This window comes from Harmonia axyridis, chromosome 3 (genome assembly GCF_914767665.1).
Source record: "Harmonia axyridis chromosome 3, icHarAxyr1.1, whole genome shotgun sequence".
Taxonomy (NCBI): Eukaryota; Metazoa; Arthropoda; class Insecta; order Coleoptera; family Coccinellidae; genus Harmonia; species Harmonia axyridis.
Genome location: NC_059503.1, coordinates 16297452 through 16324966, shown reverse-complemented (window position 1 = coordinate 16324966; position 27515 = coordinate 16297452). Strand labels below are relative to the sequence as shown.

Here is a 27515-nt window from a genome sequence, read left to right as displayed (position 1 = left end):
CACTTTATGGTCTATGGTAAGATAGAAACAGAACTTGCCAATGAAGCAAGAATATTCCATATTTCTTCATCAAACCGCCAATGTAGAACGATCAATACGCCAATGTGTTAACAGCGCTCTTTGGGGCATCATATTTTGGCCCAATATGCTGACCTAATAAACTTGTCCAACATATAGAAAACGCTCAAGCAATGTTTATGCCAAAATGATCGATTGTACGAAAAAAAAAATTCAGAATCAGGAAAAAAAATTTTCAACTATATGATGATATAATGTAAAAATATAAGAGAAACTGTATATCTGATTTGCGCACTCAACATGTACCAATAATTAAAATCTAACGTGAATACCTAAATTATGACATCATTTTGCCCAAATGTATACTTTTGGCTAGAAATGCAATTCCAACAGACAAAATATTAAAACCAACCAAAAAAAAAATTTTTTTCTTGAATATACAAATTAACTGTGAAAGATGAATCGAATGACCAAATAAACCAAAAAAGTTTTTTGTATTTTCAATACAATTTTTCACCAGTATCATATAGCCCAAAAAACTTACTGAATTCACAAATGTTCATCTGTTATATTCATTTCACTAACTTGCAAACAAAAAATCTGTAGAATGAAAGAAACTTTTTCGTTGTAGGGTATACAGGTTGTCAATAATGTTCTGTCTTTCTCTTCTGTGAAAAATTTACAATTGAAATAACAATTTCAGAGAATTGAATTCTATATTCTAGATGATGTTGACTCTCAATATATGATTGCCTGTCTTTTTGACACAATAATGTCATAAGTTTGATATATATATTAGATTGTCTTCATCAAGTGAATTCATTTAAACTTTATGATTTGAAGCAATAATTAATGGATTGAAGTCAAAATCAACCAGAATATAGAATTAACTTCCCTAAAATTATTATTTCAACTGAAAATGTTGATTTGTATACCCATTTCACAAAAGAGTAAGAGGGGGTATCTACGAGATAAAATTGAGATAAGGGTTCGTGCTAAATTTTGTGTGAATATAGACATAGAGAATTCCACCATATAATTAAAGGTAGGCAAGCCAGAAGTCTATGAGTCAGGAGCTTTTAAGCACTCGTTAATTCATGCACCATTCGCATCATTGAAGACCACATAATTGTATATGAAATACAATTGGATGAGAGTTCAAAAGATCTTGATTCAACATCAGTGCTTGCCTCATTTTCTTCTAACCTCTCATCAAAAACACCTGCCTCTTCGACATCAATCAACTGATGTCAATTTTCTTCTTAAATCACCATCCTTAAAGAAATTTCCGGTGAAAAGTCCGAGAAACATCAATGGTCTGATTAAGTAGTCTACACGTTAGAAATGGAAGGATTGTGTCAGCTCATTTGCAGTATTTTCCCGGTTCCGGTCCTTCATTGAACCATCCACTCCGAACTAGATTAGAGGCCGAGAAAATAGCTGCTGACTTTTTCGGCTCGATCCCAGCACGCCGTTTGAATATTAAACGCAATCTTAGAGTGTAGCTCTTGACTGCTGCTATACATCATCACTTTATCGCGTTTTAGTGTTCGTAATAGCTGTTCGAATGGGGTTTTTGCCTGTTAGAAAAGGGTCTCCTCAACTTTTCTGATATCGAATCCTTGTTTGAATTTCAATATATTTCATCAACAGTTGTTTCTTTATTGAATCTGGCCACTTGCCGAAGCATAGTTGAAGACTTTTTAAAAAGACGTGAATGAAAAATTCCTTCCACAAATGGAAAATCACAAGTATAGAGGTCAATGAGTCAATTTGATGAAGGTTTCCAATATGAATATCAATTTCTTATATTATATTCGAGAAATATCTATATAGAGTGCTGACAAGACGATTACTTGGAATGATGAATTAATTTCTTGGAAAGAGATTCATTATGAACAGTAAAAGTTCAATTAGAAAGAAGACGGGAGTACATCCCCTAAAAAATCTACATCACATGTGTCATGTCACCATCATACTCGTAGCATATACTCAAAAAATTAATATAATTAATTATTTGAAAGCTGCAGTTCTTGCACCTATGGAGAGAGTTATCAATATGTGCTTTCGAAAAAGCGAATGAACCTAAGTCTAGGACTTATATCTCTCAAGAAATTGGCAAACATGATTATGAATCTTATGAATCGAAAATTATCTATGAAATTACCACAGAAAAATTTATCAGGCGATACGAATTTTGTAGAATACAAAGGGAAAAATCTAGAAAGTAGTGAGTTCACCAAAAATCATATTTTCACAATTAAATCCTCACTTTCTTATTCTCAGTATTTTTTCGATTTCATGTTTGATTTTTCAAAATAGCAATTCAATTATATTTTCAAGCTCAAGGCTGATTTACCTTATAGCCGAATCACCCTTACCTATACCTCCCTTCACTCAAAGAGATATTGGAAAAGAAATTATTGTTTAAAGGACGCATCACGTTTTTTTTTTAACGTTAATATGTTCCTCGCTTTTAATATTCATCATATCAAGACGCATTGTTGCTCAATTGTATACATTTTCATTCAATTATTCAAATTCCAGTTTCTTCAACTGGCCACAGATCGAATAAAACAAACGAAAGTACAGGTTTTACCATTTTGTGAGTGTCCGCAATGAAAAAGCATGTGGTACCCAAATTTCGACTTTTTAGAATAAGTGATCTCGATTTCTTCGGTATTTGAAAAATTAATCTAGAATCAAGTAAAAATAGATGAGTGTCTCCTTCATCTTTAGTTGTCATCAATTGGATATAATTTTTTTTTCATTACACTATGGATTTCTACCTAAGCTGAAATAACTAAATTCTTATATCTTTTCATACGTTTAACGAAGAGAGGCGTTCATTACAAATTTCGAAAAAATGGCTATTTGACTATGCTCCCGGATACTATTCAATATGAAATTCAACTCCAAGCGATTTTTCCATTATACATCCTCGTTTCCTCCTGTTTAAACAATAAAAAAGTCTTCGCAAACATTACCACCTGTTGGATACAGAGAATCATTAGTGCAACAATTGAAGACTATTGATTTCACATTCTCTACGTGAAACATATACCTACATGCTCAAAGTTTATTACCAGGTAATCGTATAAAAATCGAAGAACTGAAGTAACTACAATTTGTGCTTCAAAAGTTTTCAACTTGCGCAAACGTTTCCATTTACTGTTCCAACAATGAAAACTCAACCGATGAAATGAACTTTTAATTAGATAGCACCCCTACAACGAATCAATTATTCAAAGATCGATTCCTTGATGTAAGGCGAATTGAATTAGCAAACTTGTTGATATTCGGATTTGATAGTGGGAAACTTCTACCACTTAACGACTAAATTATCGTTGTACAAGCTTACCCTCACTAAAGGGCAATATATCCGTACTTGTGCTAGTGTGAACACCTAAGCAGACTATGTTAACCCCGAACCTGAGTATGGATGATTATAATAAACGCAAACTTGAGCTTAATATATAATATTCAAATACATAAATGAAATCGCTAGAGTGATTTATAGGTTGAGGAAAATGTGGATATAATAGTAAGAATAACTTTTCCGAGAATCAGGGAGACCTTGTAACAACACGTCACTCAATGAATTCTCAATACGGGCGCACAGATGGCACCGCTATCGCCACTTTTTCACGTTAGTACCATAGATAGAGGGAGTATACGCAATTTTTACATGTCCCCAAAATGGTTAGATTACGTTGTCAGATTGCGATATATTTTCAAATCCACAATTTTATTATATTTCGAATCCGATATTTTTCCTGATTGTCGAATTTATAATAAGCAGAATATTTATTATTTTCTGTATCTACCTGCTGAAATCCAAGGTTCGGCAACTTTTGCTCTCCTAGTGTCATCGGTTGTTTCACGTCGTGTGTGGAGAAAGTCGCGAATTGAGTGCAATATCGTATCACTGATATGTTTTCATTTCCGCGCGCTTCATGTCAAACTTGATAGTTCATGTTGAGAAAAAAATTTGCCTACTGAAAATGACATATGCTTCCTCTATCTATTTTCATTACTCTGAGGTATGTACCAAGCTTCAAAAGATATGCGTGTCAAAAATTTCGGAACATAGAGTTAACTTTGAATCCGAATATTGAAAGTTTAGTGGAGCTAAATGCATTGTTTTCTTAATAAAAACGATTATCGTATATTGAAGATGTTCGTATGACCACTCAGCTCATTCTGTAGATCTTGCTCCCAGTGATTACTGGCGTTTTGCTGACGGAAAAATTCTTCTGGGAATGAAATTTGGCTCTAATGAAGACAAAGATGAATTTCTCTAAAGAAAAAGTTAGAATCACTTTCAGTCTTGAAGGTGATGAAAAAAGTCGAATTTCAACAAAAAAAGTGTTATACACTTCTATCGAGGCTTCACTCGTGAAAATTAATCTAAATGTTAGTCTAAACATGGAAAATGTTGGGATATTGCAGCAGTCATCTTCGTTTAATTAAGTATAAGCAGTTATGAAACCAATTCCACCAACTTCTCGACTTTCATTCCATCTTCAGTTCAGATGAATTGAAGGGGAACAAACTGATAACTATTAAGTTCCAATATTCAATCTGCTGCAGTCAATCAAGTTGGAGTGAGGAACTGAAATTATCGAGCAATTAACGGCTACTGCCTCTCTGAATAACTTTATTAGGTCGAAATAAGATTACGAGAGAATTATATCACTTCCTGTAAGCGTTTGGAGTCAAAGCGCTGAAGACATCTTCAAGGTAGTTAATGCTCTGCTCATAACGCTACTTTATATATCTATACTTCTATATATCTTCTTCATTCTTGAACTCAAACGACACTTCCTATAAAAAAAGAATTCTAGTTGAACAAGAAAATAATGCGAAAATTCGAGAAAACTACTGACTTGGCATTGAAAGCTTGTGAGCACTCGTTCATTTGTGCGCATATTGCGAGACCAAAGAACTATATACCTTATTAGAATGAAAATAGAAATAGTATAATAGAACACACTGAGATACCGTCAGAAGAATTCATATTAACAACCAAATACGTATTGAATAACAGGTATTTTCGGTACAACGACAAATTCTTCAAACAGATAATAGGTGTAGCTATGAGTAACCCAATTTCCAGCACAATAGCACAACTAGTTTTAGAATTAGAACGTATTCAGGAAAAAATCCTCATCAAATATGATGACAAGACGATTTTCAGAAGATATGTAGATGACTGTTTTCTAATAACAACACCAATAACCATGCAGCATATTTTAGACAAGTTCAACAACGAAGACACAATGCTCAGCTTTACGTTGGAGGAAGACAGTAGACTTTCCTCTACTATGGTTTCCAACACTTGAATTGATTTCAGTCATAGAAATCGTGTTTTCCGATCCTTAATCAGGCAGGATATGATTTATATGCAAATTTAGTATTTATGAGCACTGGATCTACTGACAATGTGGATCTGTGGACAATGTGTATCTATGAATAAAGTGTTTCTATGGGCAATGAGCTTGTCTGGACAATGTGGTTCTATGAGCATTGCGGATCTACCGACAATGTCGATCAATGAAAAATGTAGATCTACCGACAATGCGGATCTACCTACAAGGTAGATCAATAGGCAACTTTGATATACCTACAAGATAGATCTATGGGCAACTTTTATCTACCTACAAGGTAGATCTATGGGCAACTGTGATCTACCTACAAGGTAGATCTATGAGTAGCATTGATCTACCAACAAGGTAGATCTAAGAGCTTTATTGATCTACATACCTATTAATCTATGGGAGATATTGATCTACCTACAAGGTAGATCTATGGGCTTACTGGTATATTTTAAAACATGTTACAGAATGGGCTCCTATTCCAACACGAATGCGAAATTCGAGTATTGGAATTGCCTTCTGCAAACGAGTATTAGTCGATATTTTCTCTATTTCAGTCAAGTTTTGTGAAATATTGTCGGAATTCAATGAAAAATTTCGATTATATATCCTAGTGACTTTTGTATTGTATCTTGGCAGTTGGTGTGACTGTTACGAAAATTGACAGATTACGGAATTTGAATATGAATCCTTCGTTTCAAATTTTGAAATAATTTACAATTACGCATTCAATTCGTGAATTATGTCTGACGAAGTTGATTTAACACCACCAGAATTAGGAGAAATTACGAATAATGTTGCAATTCATTTCACTATATCCAAATTATACTATATTAACAATTATCGACGTTTGTTGGAATTCGATAATATTGGAAGTCAGTAGATATAGGTATAGACAACCACAAAACGAAAAACATAACTGAAAACAATGCTGTAATGAGTTGAATACAGAACTGTTTTTAGAACTGTGATGAACTCATTACGATACTGAAATAGAGAAATTATATTTCATCTGCCACAAGATGTTCGTAAACGATGTTGGTACATGTGCGTCGAATGCTCAAGCCTCATAGGAAATTAGAACATTTTCCGCAATCCCATTGCTTTGGAGACATTGTGGCAATTTTGAGAACCAATTCAACCAGCTATTAGAATATGTAATCTCTGACATTCTAGTCAGTCACAGTATAATTGATACCTCCCCGTAACAGCTTGAGATTTCGCAGCAATCATTCGTAAACCAAGTCACGAAATTCTACAATCGGCATGTCAGATTCGGTATTGAATTATCGTTCCATTAACTCGAGCGAGGATTTCCTAAATGATGAAAAGAGCATCACAACTTCAGACCTTGTGGTTAATGATGAAGTTATGGGGCTATTCATCTCACTTGCAGTAACTGGTAAATTGGTTTAGATGTAATTTTCATTTTTGAATGAGATATAATGATTATTTTAATGTATTAGGACATATAATTGATGCAGGTATATGACAGAAACAGTAATGTGTTGATTTCTCCACGAAAAATTTGGTGTCCAGATGGAAGATTTCACATTGAAGACAACGAAATCGAAAGACTAAACACTACATAGGCGTACAACTTTGCTTCCGCCGTTTTTTTCCGAAATTCGAGGCTTCATTGTAAAAAACTGGTTATGATTCAAAGTTTTGTTCATCGCTGGCCACTACTTCCTTTCATCTTTCGGCAGCGTACAAATCCGGTGTTGAGAAAACTGGTCATCTTTTGAAGCGATCCACGAATCGATCCTAGCTTTTACTTCTTAATGAGACCGGAAGTGCTGCAAAGCCAGGCCGTGTGTAATTGATTGAAACAAGTGATAGTCCGATGGAGCAATGTCTGGAGAATACGGTGGGTGGGATAGTACTTCCAAGAACTAACAGGCGAACCTCTAGTGAGCCGCTGTTCATCGTGTTCATTTGCAATATTTAATAGAATATTATATTAGGTTGAGTTGAAATCAAATAAACTTTATTATTATTATTATCATATTATTATTATAATATGTCTTGACCATTGACATGGTGTAAAATCACTTCATCACGTTATGTAGTCTTTCGGCCGTTTGTCTTTCAATGCTCGGTTCAAACTCATTAATTTTGTTCGATAACGATTGCCTGTGATGTGAAGTCAGTTTCAATAAATTATAATAAACTACGCTGAGCTGGTCCCATCAAATACTGAGCATGACCTTGGAATCGTGAATATTCGGTTTGGCCGTCCACGTGGAAGCATGGCCGGTATATCCCCATGCTTTTCTGCGCTTGGGATTATCTAATGAACATATTCTTCGTCTTCAGTTACAATGCGATGCTGAAATCCCTTCCGTCTTTGCTTGAAAGCTGGTTTTCACAAGCAACTAACGCCGTTCAACATCTATTGGCTTCAACTCGTACGCCACCCAATTTCTTTGTTTTTGAATTATTCCCATGACTTTCGGGCGTTTTGAAATGGCTTGTTGCGCCATTTTCAATGATACTGCCAATTTTTGTTGCGTTTGACACGAGTCTTGATGAAGTAATTCCTCCAATTCTGCCTCTTCAACGTCAAAATCACCGTTCTTAAAGCGTTGGAACGACTCTCGACACGTTCTTTCGATAATGGGGGCCTCACTATAGGTATTTGAGAGCATTCGATGAGCCTCAGCCACAGATTTCCACATATTAAAGCAGAAAATTAAGACCTCCGGCAAATGACCAGAATTTGGCTCATAAGCTGACATGTTCAATCGACTAATATTTCGATGTTGTTATGTTTACAAATACCTAAACTTATTGTATGACATCTACGATATTTTTATTTCGACTACCACTTGCCGCTACAGTCATCTATTGCAAAATGGTGGAAGTAAGGTTAAAATGTTTCACATTTCCTATGTCATTTGTGTTCAGTACGTTTTTCCATTCAATGAATAACGATCACAAATTGATAAATTGAGTCAGCGTTTTATTTTGAATACTGGAGGAAATTTGAGAAAAAATCATGGGCGACATTATTCAGTTAATCAACGCACCCTTAAATACAATTTTTCTGACAACGATGATGTCATTTTCGGAAACTAAAAATTATTAACTCTTAGTAAGTTAGTAATTCTTACTTCGAATTTTATTTTTTCGCTCAAGCTAGTTTCTTTTTATAGAATATACACATCGATGTTCACATTTTTATTACATGTATTTAAATGATATATTTATAATTAGTTCAAAATTGATTTCTCTCAAACATTTATGCAAAAATGCGACAGTGAGTTCATAAATCAAATAACCAGATTGATGAAATATACTGTACACACAAAATGCTTTTCAGTCAATATAATCTGAAATATATCCTCGAATCGAACAGATTTGGGAAATGGTCGAATCCGATTTTTTTAGATTAAAGCAGGAATGTTTCGATTAACCCTGTGTACCTAAAAAGGTACGAGGATGTTTGAAGGTAAAACAGAATAAATAAAACGGTTAAAAATCGTATCACCCGGAGCGATTGATGTGTTTTGTTTGTTTGTGTCTTTTGGGAAGGGTGCTCACCAAAATAAACAGATTCTTTCGATGGCGGCGAACATTGCTGAAAGATTTGGGAGACAATTTTTTCGTTGTTAATTGTTACGATGGGATTGCAATTTCATTTTCAAATATTTCAGTTAGTACTTATGTCTGAGATATGTGCGAATAATGAATCAGAACAAAAAGGACCTCAAAAAATAACGAGAAAATCATAATCACAATCAATTTTTCGGATCTCGCTCTTCAAAGATATTGCCATAAAATTTCTTCACAATGTCTATAATTTTTTTTAAATAACAGGACTATTGAAAAATCCCTGGTCTACGATATTAAAACACATTATTTTGGCAGAATTCGATTTTATTATTCAATATAATTCTTTTGAGCTCTGAGAACAGGAAAAAGTCGCTGGTGGCCAGATCTGGCAAATACAGTGAATGCAGATGCAATTCAAAGCCCAATTCATCAATTTTGCCATTGTTTTCATTGATTTGTGACACGGCGCATTGCCTTGATGAAACATCACCTTTTTTGTTCTTCAAATGGGGCCGTTTTTTAACGATTTCATTCTTCAAACGATCCAATAATGCTATATAATAATCGCTGCTGATGCTCTGGCCCTTTTGGAGGTTTATCATTGAATATTATACCTTGTGCATCCCAGAATACTTATGCCATAGCATTGCCAGATGACTGTTGCGTTTTCATCGCTTTGGATTCGGTTCATTGTGTGCAGTCCAATCAGCTGACTGTCGATTGAACTGATTGAAAATGATGGAGCCATGTTTCATCCATTGTCACATATCGACGCAAAAATTCAGGTTTATTGCACTTAAACAGCTTCAAACAACTGCTCAGAATCATTAAGACGTTGTTGCTTTTGATCGATTGTGAGCTCGCGCGGCACCCATTTTGCACACAGTACAAATATTCGTGAATGATATGATGTACACGTTCAGATGATATCTTCACAATGTCTGCTATGTCGATCAACTTCACTTTACGGTCATTCAAAATTATTTCGTAAACTTTTTTGATTTTTTCGTCGGTGACAGCCTCTTTTGGGCGTTCACTGCGTTCGCCGTCTTCGGTGCTCATTTCACCACGTTTAAACTCAGCATACCAATCCATGATGGTTGATATTCTTGGTGCAGAAGCCGACAACTTTTCATCAAGCCAAGATTTTGCTTCAACTATATTTTTTCCCTTCAAAAAGCAATATTTTATCAGCAAACGAAATATTTTTTTTTTATTTTTTCTTTCAAATAACAAAAGTAGCTACACTCACAACGCAATATCTCACAAACTAATGGTCAGACTGCTGTAAAATTTTGACAAGTATCGTTCATCTGTGCATCAGACTGGGGACTTTTCAATTGGCCTAATACTCTCAAATTTTACGATGTCAATATCAGATTTCACCTGGCAATATCAGTGTTGCCAATTCTCAATACATAAATAGTAGCCCTCGTATACCGAGCGATTCGAATGAAAAATAAAAATCGTATTATGTTTGAAGGTTCGTACTAACTAAAAATCATATGGATTTAATACTAGCACCGCTATCTGTGCTTCAGACGGGGGACTTTTCAATTGGCCTTATATAGATCTTTGAGATTTTTCTTGTTTTTTCTTGTTTATTTTGATTCTTCAGATTCCATCGAGATGTAGATAATTGCATATGTGAGAAAAATGATAATTTCAATTCTCTTGGAAAATTGCCATGTCGCGTAACCACAACCATAGATAAAATTTAAGAAAAATATCGGAAAACAACCTATCCGTGACCATAGAACCGACGAAGTTGAAATTCTGGGTATCTAAAATAACAGTTTTTCGTCATTTACAAAATTCGAATTTGAACGAATCCATAAAGAATTAAAAACAATATTGGAGAGAAATTATTGACATTTCTAGTTTTGTGCATATTTGCATGTGAAAAGCGTCATCGGAACCATAGAAGTATCTCAAATAAGTACAAAAAACTAGCAATATCTCCCCCGAATATACTGAAAATTCAACAAGCCCTTTAATATTTCCTCTTACGTCAGAAAAAATTCGAAGCTTATAAAAAAGTAATAGCTATATCGAAATCTCAAGCTGATATTATAACAGGGTTGTATAGAGACCGATATTGAAGCCAATTTCATGCATACTCGTACTTCTTATTGTTCTCGAGGAAAGCTCCAGTCGTCGCTTGGCCTAATTTCATCGCATTCGATTCGATAACTCGATATATTGTGAAATGTAAACTGTAGCAATGTTATCGTAAGATGCCGGAGTTTTATGATAGGATTGGATGAACAACATACCCACAGCGGAAGTTAAACACAAATTATTCCATGAAATACCTCACTGTTATCTCGAATGAAATAATATTTTCAATGATCCTGCATTCGATTGAAACTATTAGATTTTGTTATAAAACCAACCAAAAATTTTATAAAATTTTTGTAAAAGCTGGTAGTAACGACTATCTGATTCACATAATCTTTACAAGCGGTAAGGGAAGATTTCGACAACGCTGTTTTCATCTCAAGATGAGAAATGTTAAGTTACTGAAGATTTTGTAACCACATTTACAATAACAATACCTTTTCTACAGGTTCTTGAAAAGAGTTCAACGGAAGTTTACGAAACGATATCGAAATAATAAAAAAACTAAAAGTTGAGTTTCTAACTATGAGAATGTAATTGCCGAAACGTTTGTTGACCACTTGTAAAAATTCTGAGCGATAAAGTTTGGTTACTACAAGTCTACACTCTATCCACAGAATCTTTGCAAACGTTCAACAAACGTTTCGATAACGATGTTGTCATATTTAGAGACAAAAAGTTGAGTTTCTGAAGATGACAATAACTATGTCGAAACGTTTTACCGATTGAAAAGATTATTTTAAAGCTAAATGTTTTCGAATATGACAAAAACATTCGTTGAATAGTTGTGAAAATTCTGTTCATTATACAGTATTGACTTAACTACAATATCTATTATACAATAACTATTATAAAGGATTTTTATCAATTATTGTAATGACGAAGAAGCCTATTGAAAATGTTAATTTCTTCAATATCGATTTAGAACTATATACAAATGATTAGTATGAATCCAATAGATCGGTGAAAACTCTATTTTATGAATCCTAGCTTTTGGCTATTGTCACAGCTATCTGTAATTTGTTAACAACAACCAACAACCAAAGCATTGTACAACATTGCCATTTAGGCTTATGGAAAAGTGAATTGTTCCCTAAATAAACTGTTACATCCAAAAACTGATCCAAGTGAATAGGTCATAAAGTTCACTATTCAAATTGTCAAGAGCCATTTGAAATATTTCTTTTTTACGTATGAAGGTTTCGAAACTGATGTCACAAAATTTGCATAACAATTGATCATATAAATTCCACGATTGTTGATTTCGAAATATTTGCCAATATTGGTGAAAAGCATTGAAGAACAAGGGCACTACAATGTAACAATAATTTATAAGGACCCTGTATTTATTCCAAAGACAGCACCATTCGTTAAGTGCTGTGCGAATATACGGCATGAAGTAAGCGAGAATTCAATAAGATTTTATGCAAATTAACTCAAATTCCACGTAGTCGTCAAAATCATTGGGCTCACATAATTGTCAGAGCTTCAAACCAAAAATTATATTATTTACTGTCAACATGTTAAAAAATCCGTCTCAGACCTAGAACGAATCTACACGAAACAAAACTTCACTTATTCATAAATTCATCATGATAAACGACCATCATCTTGATCCACTCCATTAATATACCGTCAAAATAAAATATATCAACTCGGTCTCCTTCACCCCCGGCAGTTCATCATAAGATTAATCAATCATACGAAAAGCCGGAAGAAAAAATTGCATCCCTCACGGAAGAGCGGTTTCGGCAACTCACCTACTGGAAAACAAGCTCCTCGAGCTCAGCTTCCAGCATCAGCGTTCGGAAACCAATTTCCAGAGCACGAGCGTCGACTGCGATGCGAACAGATCACACGCCTAGTGCTGCTGCACTGACCGGAAAGTGCGGAAAATCCTTCGTCCTTCTTGGGGGCGCGAAGGACCACGACTGAGGGTAGACGCGGCACGCTATCGACTGCCACCCTCGCTTTGGCGCGACAGGGACGCAGCCGTGGCGGAAGTGCGAACTGCACCACTCCGGTAAACTCATCCCCTTTATGGGTCATCGGCACCCCCCGAGAAGATCCTAGTTTTATGACGTATCCTTCAAGGTGAGATGTTGCGATAACTTCGGTTAGCCAGGACGCGCTGGGCCAGATTCCGCTTTTTTTTGGTGTTCCGCGACATGGGGAAAGTTTGCCCCTGGACCGCGTATATGTTATGACTTTTTCGATGGGTAAAATTGATTCTAGGAGTTGCCAATCTAGTTTTCCTTGTTTCTGCCACTTTTATTTCTTGTTCGGGGAATTTCAGGAGGTGGTTGAGGTATGTGGGGAAGGTTTTCACGAAGTTTCCAATAGAGATGTTGAGGATAAGTTATGTGGTTTGACTTTGTAGTGTGTTGGAGATGAATAGAAAAATTGGGAAGAGGTTGAACATGTCGAGTTGTTGTTACTCGCTTAAAACGCAGTCGGTTGAAGCTTAACCGGCTTTTGATTCCAATAGAAGTATATTTTCCAACTCTGGCTACAACGGTATGGTGGTATTGAAGAGAAAAAAAGAGTGGACTAACTTGCGGATGGATTCTGTTGGCACTGAGCCTCTTTGTGGGCTTTGAAACGACCAATGTAAGGCAGCGTTTCAACCGTGGGAGTTGGACATTTTAAAAATCCTATGGAGAAACACTCCAGGTCTTGCTCAGGCAAAAAAATTTGTGATACTTTCACCGACCAAAACCAGAAAGCTGTTGGAGCTACCACGAGCTGAGCGGGTAATGGTTGTCCGCTGACAGGCCACTGTCACTGAAAATATTTTCGTACTGCATGGGAAAGTCAGCAGATGAGATTTGCGGCCTTTGTGAAACAGAGGTAGGAACAGCTGGTCTGCAAATGTTCGGAATAGACTGGCATAGGAACCACTATGGGAAAGTCAGTACTGGACACTCACGAAGTGCTAAGGCTGCTGAAGATGTTGACGGTTTTGTCAACAGTATTCAGGGACAGAGGCGCAGCCGTGGCAGAAGTGCGAACTGCACCACTCCGGTAAACTCATCCCCTTTATGGATCATTGGCACCCCCTGAGAAGATCCTAGTTTTATGACGTATCCTTCAAGTTGAGATGTTGCGATAACTTCGGTTAGCCAGGACGCGCTGGGCCAGATTCCACTTTTTTTTTGGTGTTCCGCGACATGGGGAAAGTTTGCCCCTGGACCGCGTATATGTTATGACTTTTTCGATGGGTAAAATTGATTCTAGGAGTTGCCAATCTAGTTTTCTTTGTTTCTGCCACTTTTATTTCTTGTTCGGGGAATTCAAAGGGGACGTTGAGGTATGTAGCGAAGGTTTTCACGAAGTTTTCAATAGAGATGTTGAGGATAAGTTATGTGGTTTGACTTTGTATTCTGGTGGAGATGAATAGAAAAATTGGGAAGAGGTTAAACATGTCGAGTTGTTACTCGCTAAAAATGTAGTCGGTTGAATCTAAACCGGCTTTGACTCGAATAGAAGTATATTTTCCAACTCTGGCTACAAGGGTATGGTGGTATTAAAGAAAAAGAAAGAGTGGATGGACTTGCGAATGGATTCTGTTGGCACTGAGCCTCTTTGTGGACCTTGAAAAGACCATATAAGGCAGCGTTTCAACCGTGGGCGTTGGACATTTGAGAAATCCTATGGAGGAACACTCCAGGTCTTGCTCAGGCAAAAAAATTTGTGATACTTTTACCGACCTATACCAAAAAGCTGTTGGAGCTGAACTGAGGGTAATGGTTGTCTGCTGACAGGCCACTGTCGCTGCAAATATTTTCGTACTGAATGGGAAAGTCAGCAGATGGGATTTGCGGCCTTTGAGAAACAGAAGTAAGAACAACTGGTGAGTTAATGTTCGGAATTAACTGGTATAGGAACCACTATGGGAAAGTCAGTACTGGACACACAAGAAATAACTGCCAAGGCTGCTAAGGATGTTGACGGTTCCGCCAACAGTATTGTTTGCCATCCTCGCAGATAAAGTTATATTTTTTAACTCTGGGTACCGAAATATTGTGGTATCGAAGGAAATGAAAGAGTTACAATGTACCTGTAGGGCTCGAGCCTTTTATTGGGCTTGAAAAAGACCAATATGAGGCAGCAGTGAAACAATGACAATTGAACATTAAAAAAAACCCTATGAAGAAAAACTACCGGTCTTGCTCAGGCAAAGAAATTGGTGATGAACCTATACGAAAAAGCTTTTGAAGTTGCCACGAGCTGACCTTCGGGTAATGGTGAGACTGCTGATAGCTTGGCTGATACCAACGTTCAGTGCAAATATCTTTTGTTCAGCATGGAAAAGTCAGCAGATGAGTCTGAGAAACATAAAAGTCAGTTCTGGGTACTCAAAAGGTAACATCTAAGGCTCCTTAGGATGTTGAACTTTTTCAGTTGAAAACTTGAAACTTCCCTGAGATTCTTTCACAGTTCACGTTTTTGACTGGGAAGAATACACAAATAGGGTATTACATCATATAGTATACCTCTAGCGTCTAGTTGCAATCTTCGATTCAGAAACTTCTTAAGCTCTCTACCGAACAATTTCAGCGAATCATGTAAAAAAACTGACTAGCTCTTTTTGTAGATATTATATATTTCCTAACTGACCAAACAGAATAAGAATCAAATAATAAAATTAAAACGATCATTCTTCAGAAACCTATCATTATGCAATTGAAAATCTATTCCATTTGCTATGTCAATATTTGTATTGATACTGAATATAAAATTCTTGATGTAAGGAGGAATGAAAAAACAATGGTAAAAATGGACAGTGTATTTGTATCAAATAACTTCTTAAATTTGAACGAAATTTCAGGTAGTTGGATAGAAGTTTTTCATTGACCAATTTTATCATTGAAATCAATAAACCAAAAGCATAGGAAACATGTTGTGAATAGCTTAAACATCAATTCCACCGGAAATTGTATTAGCAAGGGAACATTTAGATCAAATTGAATTCACGACGTTATCCAAACAAGGACTGTGGACAACTCAATAGAGCCATCAACTCTGAAGTCCGTAAAACAAAGCGAAACTTCCAACGGTTGACGAAATACTGACGTCTGTTCGATGGATACAGGAAGGCACGTTTTTCATCGCTTACTTTTATATGGAACGGAATCCCAAGTTGGACACATGCATGAATTCACTCCAATAGGGCGATGTGTACAGGGTGGGCAAATTTCGATGTTTTAGCAATACAACTTTTGAACCAGAGGAGATGGACAAAATCTGATACCCACTTCTCGATCTCTTTTTCTGAGAAACTATCAAGGGAAGTATTCATTTTTGGCCACCTTCTTTTGTTTTCGAGTTATAAGGGAAAATTGGAAAAATGGCGATATCGAAAAACATTTATATCTCCGCTAATACTGATGATAGAGCTCTGAAATTGAAACATTATACAGGCACTTTTTTACATAGAATCCAGTGGCGTGCTCGTATTTCCAAAAGGGTTTTTAATTACGAAGCTATGACCCAAAATTATGTTATTTCAGATGGGAACACTATATTTTTGTGCCATTTTCTGAAAGCTTGATTCTTCCTGATTTCAAAAATATATAACATCGTATGATTCGTATCAGAATAAATAACAGAAAATGGTCAAAATCCTTTTTTTACTTAAGAATCTCAATATTTCTATGGTCTCAACTGTTGATGAGCCTTTCTATGACAAGAGCAGTGTCCTTTCTTCAATCTGATTATTTCTATGCTTTTCACTTATTTCTACAAAATTCGAATCTATATTTATTTTATACAAATAGTTTCGAAAAGATGAACGAAAAAGTTTCCTAGGTAGCTTGAACACAGTTTCAAATATTCATCTATTGAAATATTGAGAAGAGGTGTCGACTGTGCATTGTGCAATTGTTGTCATTATTAGGTTATTATTTCTTGTTTGTCCCTTCGTAATTAAAATGTTGAGTTCAATCATATATGCATTGTTTCATATGCTGTTTAAAATAGATTGGTACTTGTGCGTATTGATTCTGGAGACCTATGTAATAATCTCCTGATACATGCATCTCAATATAACTCTTTCGATTGAAAAATTCAATCTTGTGGTTTCTCCGTTATTTCCAAATCAATTTTTAGATAAAAAATTTATAAAACATATCTAGTTTCGAATTCTGTAGAAATAAGTGAAAAGCATATTAATAATCAGATTGACGGAAGGACACTGCTCTTGTTATAGAAAGCTCAATTTTTCTGTGTTCATCAACAGTTGGAACCATAGAAATATTGAGACTCTTAGGTGAAAAGAGGTTTTCGGCCATTTTCTATTATTTATATTGATCCGAATCATACGATGTTATATATTTTTGAAATCAGGAAAAATTAAGCTTTCAGAAAATGGCACAAAAATCTAGTGTTCCCATTTGAAAAAACATAATTTTGGGTCATAGCTTCGTAATTGAAAACCCTTTTGGAAATACGAGCACGCCACTGGATTCTACGTAGAAAACTGCCTGTATAATGTTTTAATTTCAGAGCTCTATCATCAGTATTAGCGGAGATATGAATGTTTTTCGATATCGCCATTTTTCCAATTTTCGCTTATAACTCGAAAACAAAAGAAGGTGGCCAAAAAAACTACCCTTGTTAGTTTCTCAGAAAAAGAGATCGAGAAGAGGGTATCAGATTTTGTGTATCTCCTCTGGTTCAAAAGTTGTAGTACTAAAACATCGAAATTTGCCCACCCTGTACTTTAGTTTCATCGGCTCGTTGAGGGAAACCGACCCTGCTGCCCCTATCGACCAGATAACTGATGGCAGGCACATAGTACTTCGCATGTAACAGACGGTAACTGTCACGAGATGAATAAATCACTAAGTATTTTGGTTATTTTATTCGCATGTTCAAGTCTCGGCAACTTTCATGCCATTTAATATTATTGGATCCGATACACAACAAAGGGGCCGGAACAAATAATCGTACAACGGAGGACCTGGAAGATATACCTGGGAACATCAGCGTATAATTCAGAAAGTTTTACGGGGATCACGCAAAATGTATCGATCTTGGGGATCCGGCTGAAGAATTTCAGTAAAGGTGTGTTCATAGAGGTTGAGACCCAAGAGATAAACTCTCAGAACGTATAATAACAGTTTTTTATTTAGACTCATCTAAACTCGATTGATTTTAGCATTTGAATAGGCGAAGATGCAATTGCTTAATTGGGATGTCGTAATACTTGAACTCTCAACTTTGTGACATTATCTCTTTTATGTTCAAAAATTGTGAGATACTTTCACGAATATCAAAGCCCAATGGGAACAAGAAAGTCAAGTATGATTTATCGAACTTAGAAGACACCTTGAGTGATGTTGCCAATTTTGGACCCAAAATGTACAGGGTGTTTATGAGAAGATCATGAACTTGGACAACTCAAATCAATCGAAACTCAAGATTTTCAAATCATAACTTATATTTTTATTCTTTAAGTCAATTCTATGAATATTCAACTATGTAGTGGCAAAGAGGACAGGGGAAATAAAAATCCTTAATGAGATGCCGACGTTTCGACCTTTATTTCTGGTCTTTTTCAAGGCTGGAAACCTAAATATCGAGTTTTTAAAAATTTGACGACACAGTTTTATGTCCACCTCAGAATATTATGAGGGATAATCCATATGAATAGGTATGTGTTTTTAAGTATGTTTTTATGTTGCTCTGTTGTATTTTATTTCTATACCTACTAGAGTATATTTTTTTTATATTATGGCACTATGTTACGACCCATATTTTCAATGTCGTTCTGTTTCCAGCCTTGAAAAAGACCAGAAATAAAGGTCGAAACGTCGGGATCTCATTAAGGATTTTTATTTCCCCTGTCTTCTTTGCCACTACATAGTTGAATATTTAAAAAGTCAGGACACGAATACCAGTGAGTCAATTCTATGTTTAAAAAAAGGGCCTACCCAAAATAAATGGCCACAACAAAAGATATAGAAGTTTATATTTCAAATTACATAGTATGAAAAGAAAAACATCACTTACTTTCAAGGCGATCAACAAATCATGACCTTGAAGATACACCCTATGGTTTTGCTTCTGAATCGAGAGAAATAATTTTGATGTTTTTATTTGTGTAAACAAGTGTCAAAACCAAAGGCCTAGATTCGGGAAAATCAATGATTTTTCATCGGACACAACACATAGTGTGAAAATAAAAAAAAGGTCATCTCTAAGACGTTCATACAAATCGAGAAGATTTTGAAGATATGTCTTCTATAGTTGCTATTGTAGTAAACCGGATCACCTGAAGAAATAAACCAAGGAATCATTCTTCGTAACCTGAAATGTTTCCTTCTTCATTCATGTTAGGCTCAACTGCTATTGGCTTTCATTCATTTCATGGAGGTGATTTGGACATAAGATTGGTGGTGGTTTACATTAAACTTTTATCGTGGCGATTTGCTCGATCAAATCATTTCTGTGTTCAATTTCAGTTCATTTTTGACACTAGATTTCAAACTGCAATCAACGAGTTGAAAGGTCAATAAAATTTTTATGGAACCAGCAAATCTAGTCGAGGTTTTTTCAATGTGTGTCACTTAATTTAATAGGAATTGGAGGATATTATTTAAAATTGAACCAGAATTATGAACTGGATAATGAAGTCATAAAAATATATAATTTCGTGTTATCAGCTATCAAAATCCATTTCAACAACATGATTTTATTATGGCAGGTACTTTATAATCTGAACGAATAATTCTTCCATAATTCAAAATCTACTTCAGCGAGCAGAATTGATCAGTTCATAAAGTTTGAATATTTCAACTCGAATCAAAATACTGATGAATGAGTGTATCACAAGGTTTTGTTGTCCTGCACTCTCAAGAAGAAAAGTCCTAAATATTATATGTTTTATGTTACATATTTTGGGAGATGTTGTAATTCAGGCATAAGTGGCAAGCACTGTTGATTCAAAAGGGCTAAAATTCCTATGTAGGTAGTCGGTAGGTAATCATCCAGTTGAAATTTTTTTATTATTGTAAGAGGTATTCGAGTCCCGATAATTTCACGTTTGCGCAAGTTCAAATATGATGGAATAACCATACCAAATTTCATCAATATCGGTGAAATATAACGCCTGATACCAAGAAGTTGCTATTTAAGCATACTCGTTCAGCAGACTCAACAGTTGTGGAACAGTTGTCAATATTCTATGAATATTGACGCATTCTATCAGTTTCGGCTACGAAGCATATTATGCTCCGGAGCGGTCGCCTTCTTTGGTAGCGAAATTATTTTATGCTACTGTTTGGTAACATGTTGAGTAACTGACATTAGTGACAATTGTGACAGTGATTTCGGACTAAATTTACATATCAAATAGTAAAATGGAAACTGAAACAAAATGAAGCAATAATGGAAACTGAAACATAAACATAAAAAATTGTCTCCCATCATAACGTAACTTTTAAGGACCCACAGAACCTCTTGCTGTCAAGAAAAGGAGCAACCCGCCCTACAGAGAATACTAACGTTACTAAACTGATACCTATCAGTAGCGGAGCTACTAAGATACCGATCTTTCTGCTGAACGCGCCCAATGTCAACCCTTATAATTTCATCACCATAGGATGTGACTAATGGTAGTCACAGAGTGATACAAGCGCACAAACTGACAGATGAACACGAAAATTGTTCGTATTGACATTTATCTACTCCTATTGAATTATATATTCATTATTCAACTGCTTTTGAGCAATTAATAGTATCTATTAACAAACAGCGTGAGTTATAATAACTCTATACTATAACTCACTATAATAAATCGGAAAAGATGGATCTGCGCTTCTATACTTCTGTGCTTCCATTCGATTTGCCGAAAGGAAACATTCCATTATTGTTATCGAGGGCAGGAATGTCACTTGGATAATTTTGACGTTCATAGGTAAGTTTTGGAGTTTGTCAATGAAGTTCTTTCTCTATTCTTGTATTTTAATATTTATTGTAATAGTCGTAGATAAAGTATAGTATTCAACTTGCGGTAATGGTCATAACTCATTTGATGAATTACAGCACTCGCCTGCGGCTCGTGCTGCAAACTTCATCTGCGTGAGTTATAACCTACATTACCGCTCGTTGAATAATATACTATTAACGAGCCTAAAGCTCGATGATAAACAGCATCAAGATATTTTAATCATAACTCACAAAATAAATTCTTAACTCAAATTAACTCTAAATAGTTCTTGTATGAAATTTGTTCTTATTTCCTGATAGATCGACTTTTATTTCATTTTTCTCGTTTGTTGAATTAGAATTCAATCAATCGGATCTTCTATATCGTTCAGTCATAAACAGTATGAGTGATTGATATCAACTTTTCTGCTACAACCGTTATGGGCCGAAATAGCTTTTATATTGTATCCTGAATAGCATGTAATATATACTCCGATTCCAATCCGGTTCTTTTGTAACTTGTTTCGATGATTGATGATATTGTAATTATCTAACCATATTATAGTAGGGAGCCAGTAATGGACTGATTGGAAATTGATAGCCATATTTCGCACATCGTGTCATGTCTCAGAATACTAGGGGGAGAGGCATGTGTTTACCGTTTTCATTGGAAATATGGGATAGTCACAGGAATTTTCATTTACACCCCGTCATTGTTCTATGTGAAAATTATAGAGCTCTCAAATATCCCATAATAATGTTCGAATCGATCAATGAATATTCAGATACTTGAATACAGCGGATTAACAATGCTACCAATTTTTCGTTGAATTGAATTCCATTTATATTGTTCCAGGTTTTTCCACGAAATCAGATCATTTTTCAATAATACTTTTTATCCGTCAAATAAGTGGAAACAATGCTTTGCTAGGCATTTGGTGATGGTGCCATCAACTTTTAAATATCTGGAAGTATTATGTTATTAATATAACAAATAGAATATGAGTATTATTAACGCACGAATGTAAAAGTTCATTTTTCAGTGATATAAACGCTTTAGTTATAAATTATTCTACGTAAGGTACAAGATCTTATTATTATTTGGAGGGTTTTTTGAGTACAAATGATGGATACAGGACTGGCTTCACTTTAGGAACGTGTACATAAAGAATTGCTACTATATTTTATTGTCATGCCTCGGAGTTTCATCTGAAAATTTCATATTTTGAAATTAATTCAAACGAAGATCTGCCAGATCACAGTAGAAATACCCAAGGTGTATTCGATTGTAATGCAAGTCATAATACCAACTACCAAGACAAAGTTGTTTGAACTTTATAGTGGTGGTCAGAAAATTTCGAGGAAAATTTATTGAAATAAGACCTAAGAATTGTAACCATCCCAATGCTTGATAGGATATATAGTTCGAAAATACATCGAGATAACATTACTACGGTCCCAAGACAGAGCCCTAGACTTATTGCCAGTTTCTCCATTGGCCTCATCCAAAGGGATACACTGAGCACTATTTTCGAAGGTTTTCAACTTCGGATTATAATTTTGGATTGTTTTCGTGGCCAGCTAGATGTCCGAATCTAACTCCGTTAGAATAGATGAAGCAGCGAGAAGATTGAGAGTAGATTTCAGGTGGAAAGTACAACTGAAGAAATAAAAAAGTGGTTATGTGCTTGTAAAGTGTAAGAATTTTTTTTCATGAGGAATGGTGACGGTTATTCCAAACAAAATTTATGAATCCATTTCCTACTGAAATTTTGAGTTTAGTTGGAATGAAAAATATTTAATTAAATACTTTCCTCTCCCCGTTCAAATCAAATGAAAAAATTGTGTCTACATATTAACGGAAACTCTGTTAGGAAATAAAGAAGGAATATGGTAATAATATTGTCATACATGAATTTTGGAATTCGAAAGTAGCAGTCAAATTTATATTAGAAATATTCTATTGTCTTCTTCATATATCAACTTTCAAATCATACTGATTCTTATTCAACATCTAAGACAGCATACTTTTGCTTTTTTCATGAAAAAAAAAATAAAAAAAACACAAGAACTCAAATATCGGGAAAACTGTTGATTTTGGGTTATCAATAAATATGGCTCAATTGACAGCAAATGAGTGTTACTAGCACCTTCGAGATTCACATATAATTTGGAAACACCATATACAGGGTGGCCATTTGAAAACGAAACAGACGAGATTACAGACGAAATAAAGTTTTTCGATAAAAATGCTCGGACAGGTCGATTTCTGTTTCGAGGGGGACAACTTAAGATGTAGGTTACGGACGCATAGCGCTTCAACCCTTGCTGCTACAACCCCCACCCCCAATTTTTGAATAGGGAAGATGGGGTGAGTGATACTTCAATTTAAAGGTATTTTTATACTGATTTCAGCACAGTAATTGTTTTTTCATTTTATGCATTAGTTCTTGAAATATTCATGCGTTAGTTAGTTAGGAAGGAAGCCACAGTCATGGTTGTTTTGAAGCTCAAAATGTCGATTTTTCACAAAACACTACAAGTGCCATAAAAACACCACTCCATTTTCAAATACTTAGTTGAGAATATTTCGAGAACTAATGCATAAAATGAAAAAACAATAACTGTGCTGAAATCAGCATAAAAATACCTTTCAAATGAGGTATCACTCACCCCATCTTCCCTATTAAAAATTTGGGGGTGAGGGTTGTAGTAGCAAGGGTTGAAGCTCTATGCGTCCGTAACCTACATCTTAAGTTGTCCCCCTCGAAACAGAAATCGACCTGTCCGAGCATTTCTATCGAAAAACTTTATTTCGTCTGTAATCTCGTCTGTTTCGTTTTCAAATGGCCACCCTGTATATAAACGACTATATATATATGAGATGGGATCGGCTGATGAATGGAAGTAGCGTTCAAAATCTCCTGACTTCACGTCATGGCTGTCTTCGTTTTTATTATAGATGCACGTCCAACACAACAAATTTATTACTCCTAGAGATTATACGATGACAAACATGCTGAATCTCCGCCAAAAACAAGTCCTCATTGAAATTCTTCGAGTCGAGACATCTTGTGATACAAAAGCGTAAATTCTCAGTTCAAGAAATCAACAGACCCCAGTTCATACTTGTCTCTCTCTCCTTGAGAACCCATCCCTTCACAAAAACCCTAATGATCAAACGGAATAAACTCAGCCAGAATAAACAAGTCATCTGTTATGTGATTATGATGTCGGCTATGATTTATTTCGGTTTTGCATTGCAATAAAACAGAGAACTTGCTACAACATTATATTTCCCATGATAAAGGAAAGACACGTTAGAAGGTCGTACATCATCGGCGTTGTAAATTCGTGATCTTTTAATGAATATCAGACATGACAGATTCCATTATGCAGTGGGAATTTTCTCGATTGAGATAGCACCCAATTACCTTCCATCCGTAAATGAACATGATGCTTTGTAATTAATCCACTCCCCATTGTGGTTTTCATATTCGGACTTTAATGAAACCTATATGGGATTGTACCCTCGAATTTCATATACGAGTTCATTGGTGCCCTCATTTTTAGCACTTTTGTGTTTGTTTTAAAAACTGAAGTGTTTTAAACAGAGGTATTTATACAACGTGTCATTCTTCCATATACTTATGGATTGACTTATACAGGGTGACCCATTTGAAAATATCCAATGGAATTGTACCCCAGTACTCCAAATACGATTTCAATGGTGCCTCAATTCTCAGCATTAGTGTGTTTGTTTCAGGAAATGAATTGTTTTAAACAGAGGTATTTACATAAGCGTATAGTTTTGCTTCCGCCGTTTTTTTTCCGAAATAAGAGGCGTTATTGTGGAAATTGTTCATACATTTATGATTCGAAGTATTGTCCATCGCTGGCCACTATTTTCTCACATCTTTCGGAAAGAGTACGAATCCCGCGTTGAAAAAACTGGTCATCTTTTGAAGCTATCTACCAATCGATCCATGTCTTTAATTCTTCATAAGACCGGAAGTACTGGTCAGCCAGGCCGTGTGCCATTAATCGAAGCAAGTGATAGTCCGAGAGAGCAACGTCTGGAAAATACGGTGGATGGTTTCAAGCATTGTCATGCTGAAAAATCACTTTATTATGTCTCTCGTATGTTGCGTTAATTGCGTTCGATAACGATCGCCTGTCTTCGAGCTTGTCCCACCAACCAAATACTGAGTATGACCTTAGAATCGTGAATATTCGGTTGGCCGTCGACTTTGAAGCATGACCGGGATATCCCCATGATTTAATGCGCTTGAGATTATCATAATGAACCCATTTTTCGTCTCCAGTCACGATGCGATGCAGAAATCCCTTCCGTCTTTGCTTTGCAAGAAGCAGTTCACAAGCAAACAAGCGCCGTTCAATCTCTCGATGCTTCAACTCATACGGCGCTCAATTTCCTTGTTTCTGGATCATCTTTATGACTGCCAATTCTAATTGCGTTTGACATGAGTCTTGATCAAGCAATGATTCCAATTCTGCATCTTCGAAAACCTTCTTTTTTCCACCGCCTTGCTTGTCTTCGACGTCGAAACCACCGTTCTTGAAGCGTTGAAACCACTCTCGGCGCGATCTTTCACTAATAGCGGCTTCACTATAGGTATTTGAGACCATTCGATAATCCTTAGCCACAAATTTCTTTATATTAAAGCAGAACATTGAAACCACCCGCAAATGACGAGAATTTGTCTCGTAAGCTGACATGTTTAATCGAGAATAACTTCAAGATGCAGACACAAATCGAATAATATGTCGATGGCATTATGTTAACAAATAATTAAGCTTATTGTATGACATCTATGATCTATTTATTTCGACTACTCACCGCTACAGCTATCTACTGCAAAAAGGCAGAAAAAAAGATCTACACCTAGTTATAAAACAGGTCATCCTTTCCTGTACTTATCTGGAATAACTAATACTGAGTGAACCATTTCAAAAGATCCAATTAGACTGTACCCTAGACTGTAGTATGTCATATACTATTCCAATGATTTTCTTATTTTTAGCACTTCTGTGATTGTTTTAGATATTTAAGTGTTAAAAAAGATATTTATGAAACGGATCACCTAACCTTACCTAATCTGGAGTAACTTATACAGGGTGACCCATTTTAAAAGACCCGATGAAATAAATTCTTGGAAAGAGCCTTGATGAAAATATGTTTCAAATGAAAATTTTTTTTTATCTGCAGGAGGACATCGATGCAAAATAGTCAAAATAGGTAAATTACTTCGAAGGAACCAAAAACCAGTTCAAAAATCAACTCAAAAATTGCGAAGCCTCGAGAAGTTCTAAGGATAAATATGTTCCACTCAAAGTTATTAAACAAACTCAAACACCGACATCCATTTTTACAAAATTGTTAAAATACCTCAGATATTCTGTGAATCGGATAGAAAATATTGAAATGCTCCTTAAAATTGTCGCTGCTTTTTCCTTTTATACATCATAAAAAAAACAACCATGCTCTAACTCTGCATTCTGATGAAGACGTGAAACAATCGAATACAACTCCAGTACAAATTCCGAAATTTGAATTAGATGTACCTTTCCGCATCTGCACCGAACAACAATACACCCCAATAGATAGATCATTGGGTGTGACAACATTAAACCTAACAATTGCATGCCAAATAGGTACAGACTTGGTGGACCGCATAGTTACCGCTCTTGAGTTGTGGGGGAACCAACCACAAAACCTACGGTTATTGGCGGTCAATAGAGCAATTTGGTTTTAGTTACATCGGATGTTTTGCAACAGAGTTGATTTCGAATTATTCGGCAACCCAGTTCCGAATACTCAGCTTTGTTCGGATTTCGCTTGGTTATAATTTATAACGTTCTAGTTCGATTCAACGGATTTACCATTAGGCGGGTACAGTCACTGCGAGATGTACAGCTGCAATTTTGAGTATTGAATGGATGGTTTGCGAACTGCCGGATTGGCAGTTAATAATGAGCTCATGAACGTAGTTTCTATTTTGTAGTCTATCTATGAACTGATCGGAATAATACCCAAATCTGCATGACAATCAATTTTTCAGTAAAAAACTCCGAGAAAGCTCTGTGCGGAATCATTAAGGGCAAGTTTCATAATCCATTTGAGAAGAATTCCCTTGGTAAAGACCGTTTCATTAGAAAGTCACCTTCAAATGGAGCTTGAAAGTGGCTCCAGTTTCATGAACATATTCCGATCGTCTTTCAGAGGAACAAAAGCTTCCTTTTATTCGTAAGTGTTGAATTTCCTAGGGTTGTCTACTCTGAAAACTAGTGATTTATTGTCTACATTTGGTGATATTTCATAGAAATTGAAATTTTGTTGAATTGAAATTAAAATTTTGTGTAGGGGAAAACGTGTGATGGAAATGAAACAAGAGAATGCGGTTATGTTTTGTAGTCATAGAGCATGCGTGAAGAAAAGGATCCCTTTCCTGCCATAAAGGGCCATTTCGGGACTTTATGAGGAAG

The 27515-nt window shown here is 35.6% G+C and overlaps 1 protein-coding gene across 1 annotated transcript in view; it reads right to left on the bottom strand.

Moving 5' to 3' along the window:
* Window positions 1-13096, bottom strand: part of LOC123677072 (protein O-mannosyl-transferase TMTC1-like) — a 397650-nt gene extending 384554 nt beyond the window's left edge. Inside the window, exon 1 of the mRNA XM_045613516.1 lies at window positions 12836-13096. The gene's annotated coding sequence lies outside the window, so the exon portion shown is untranslated. The remainder of the gene's footprint in view (window positions 1-12835) is intronic.
* Window positions 13097-27515: the final 14419 nt, after the last annotated feature.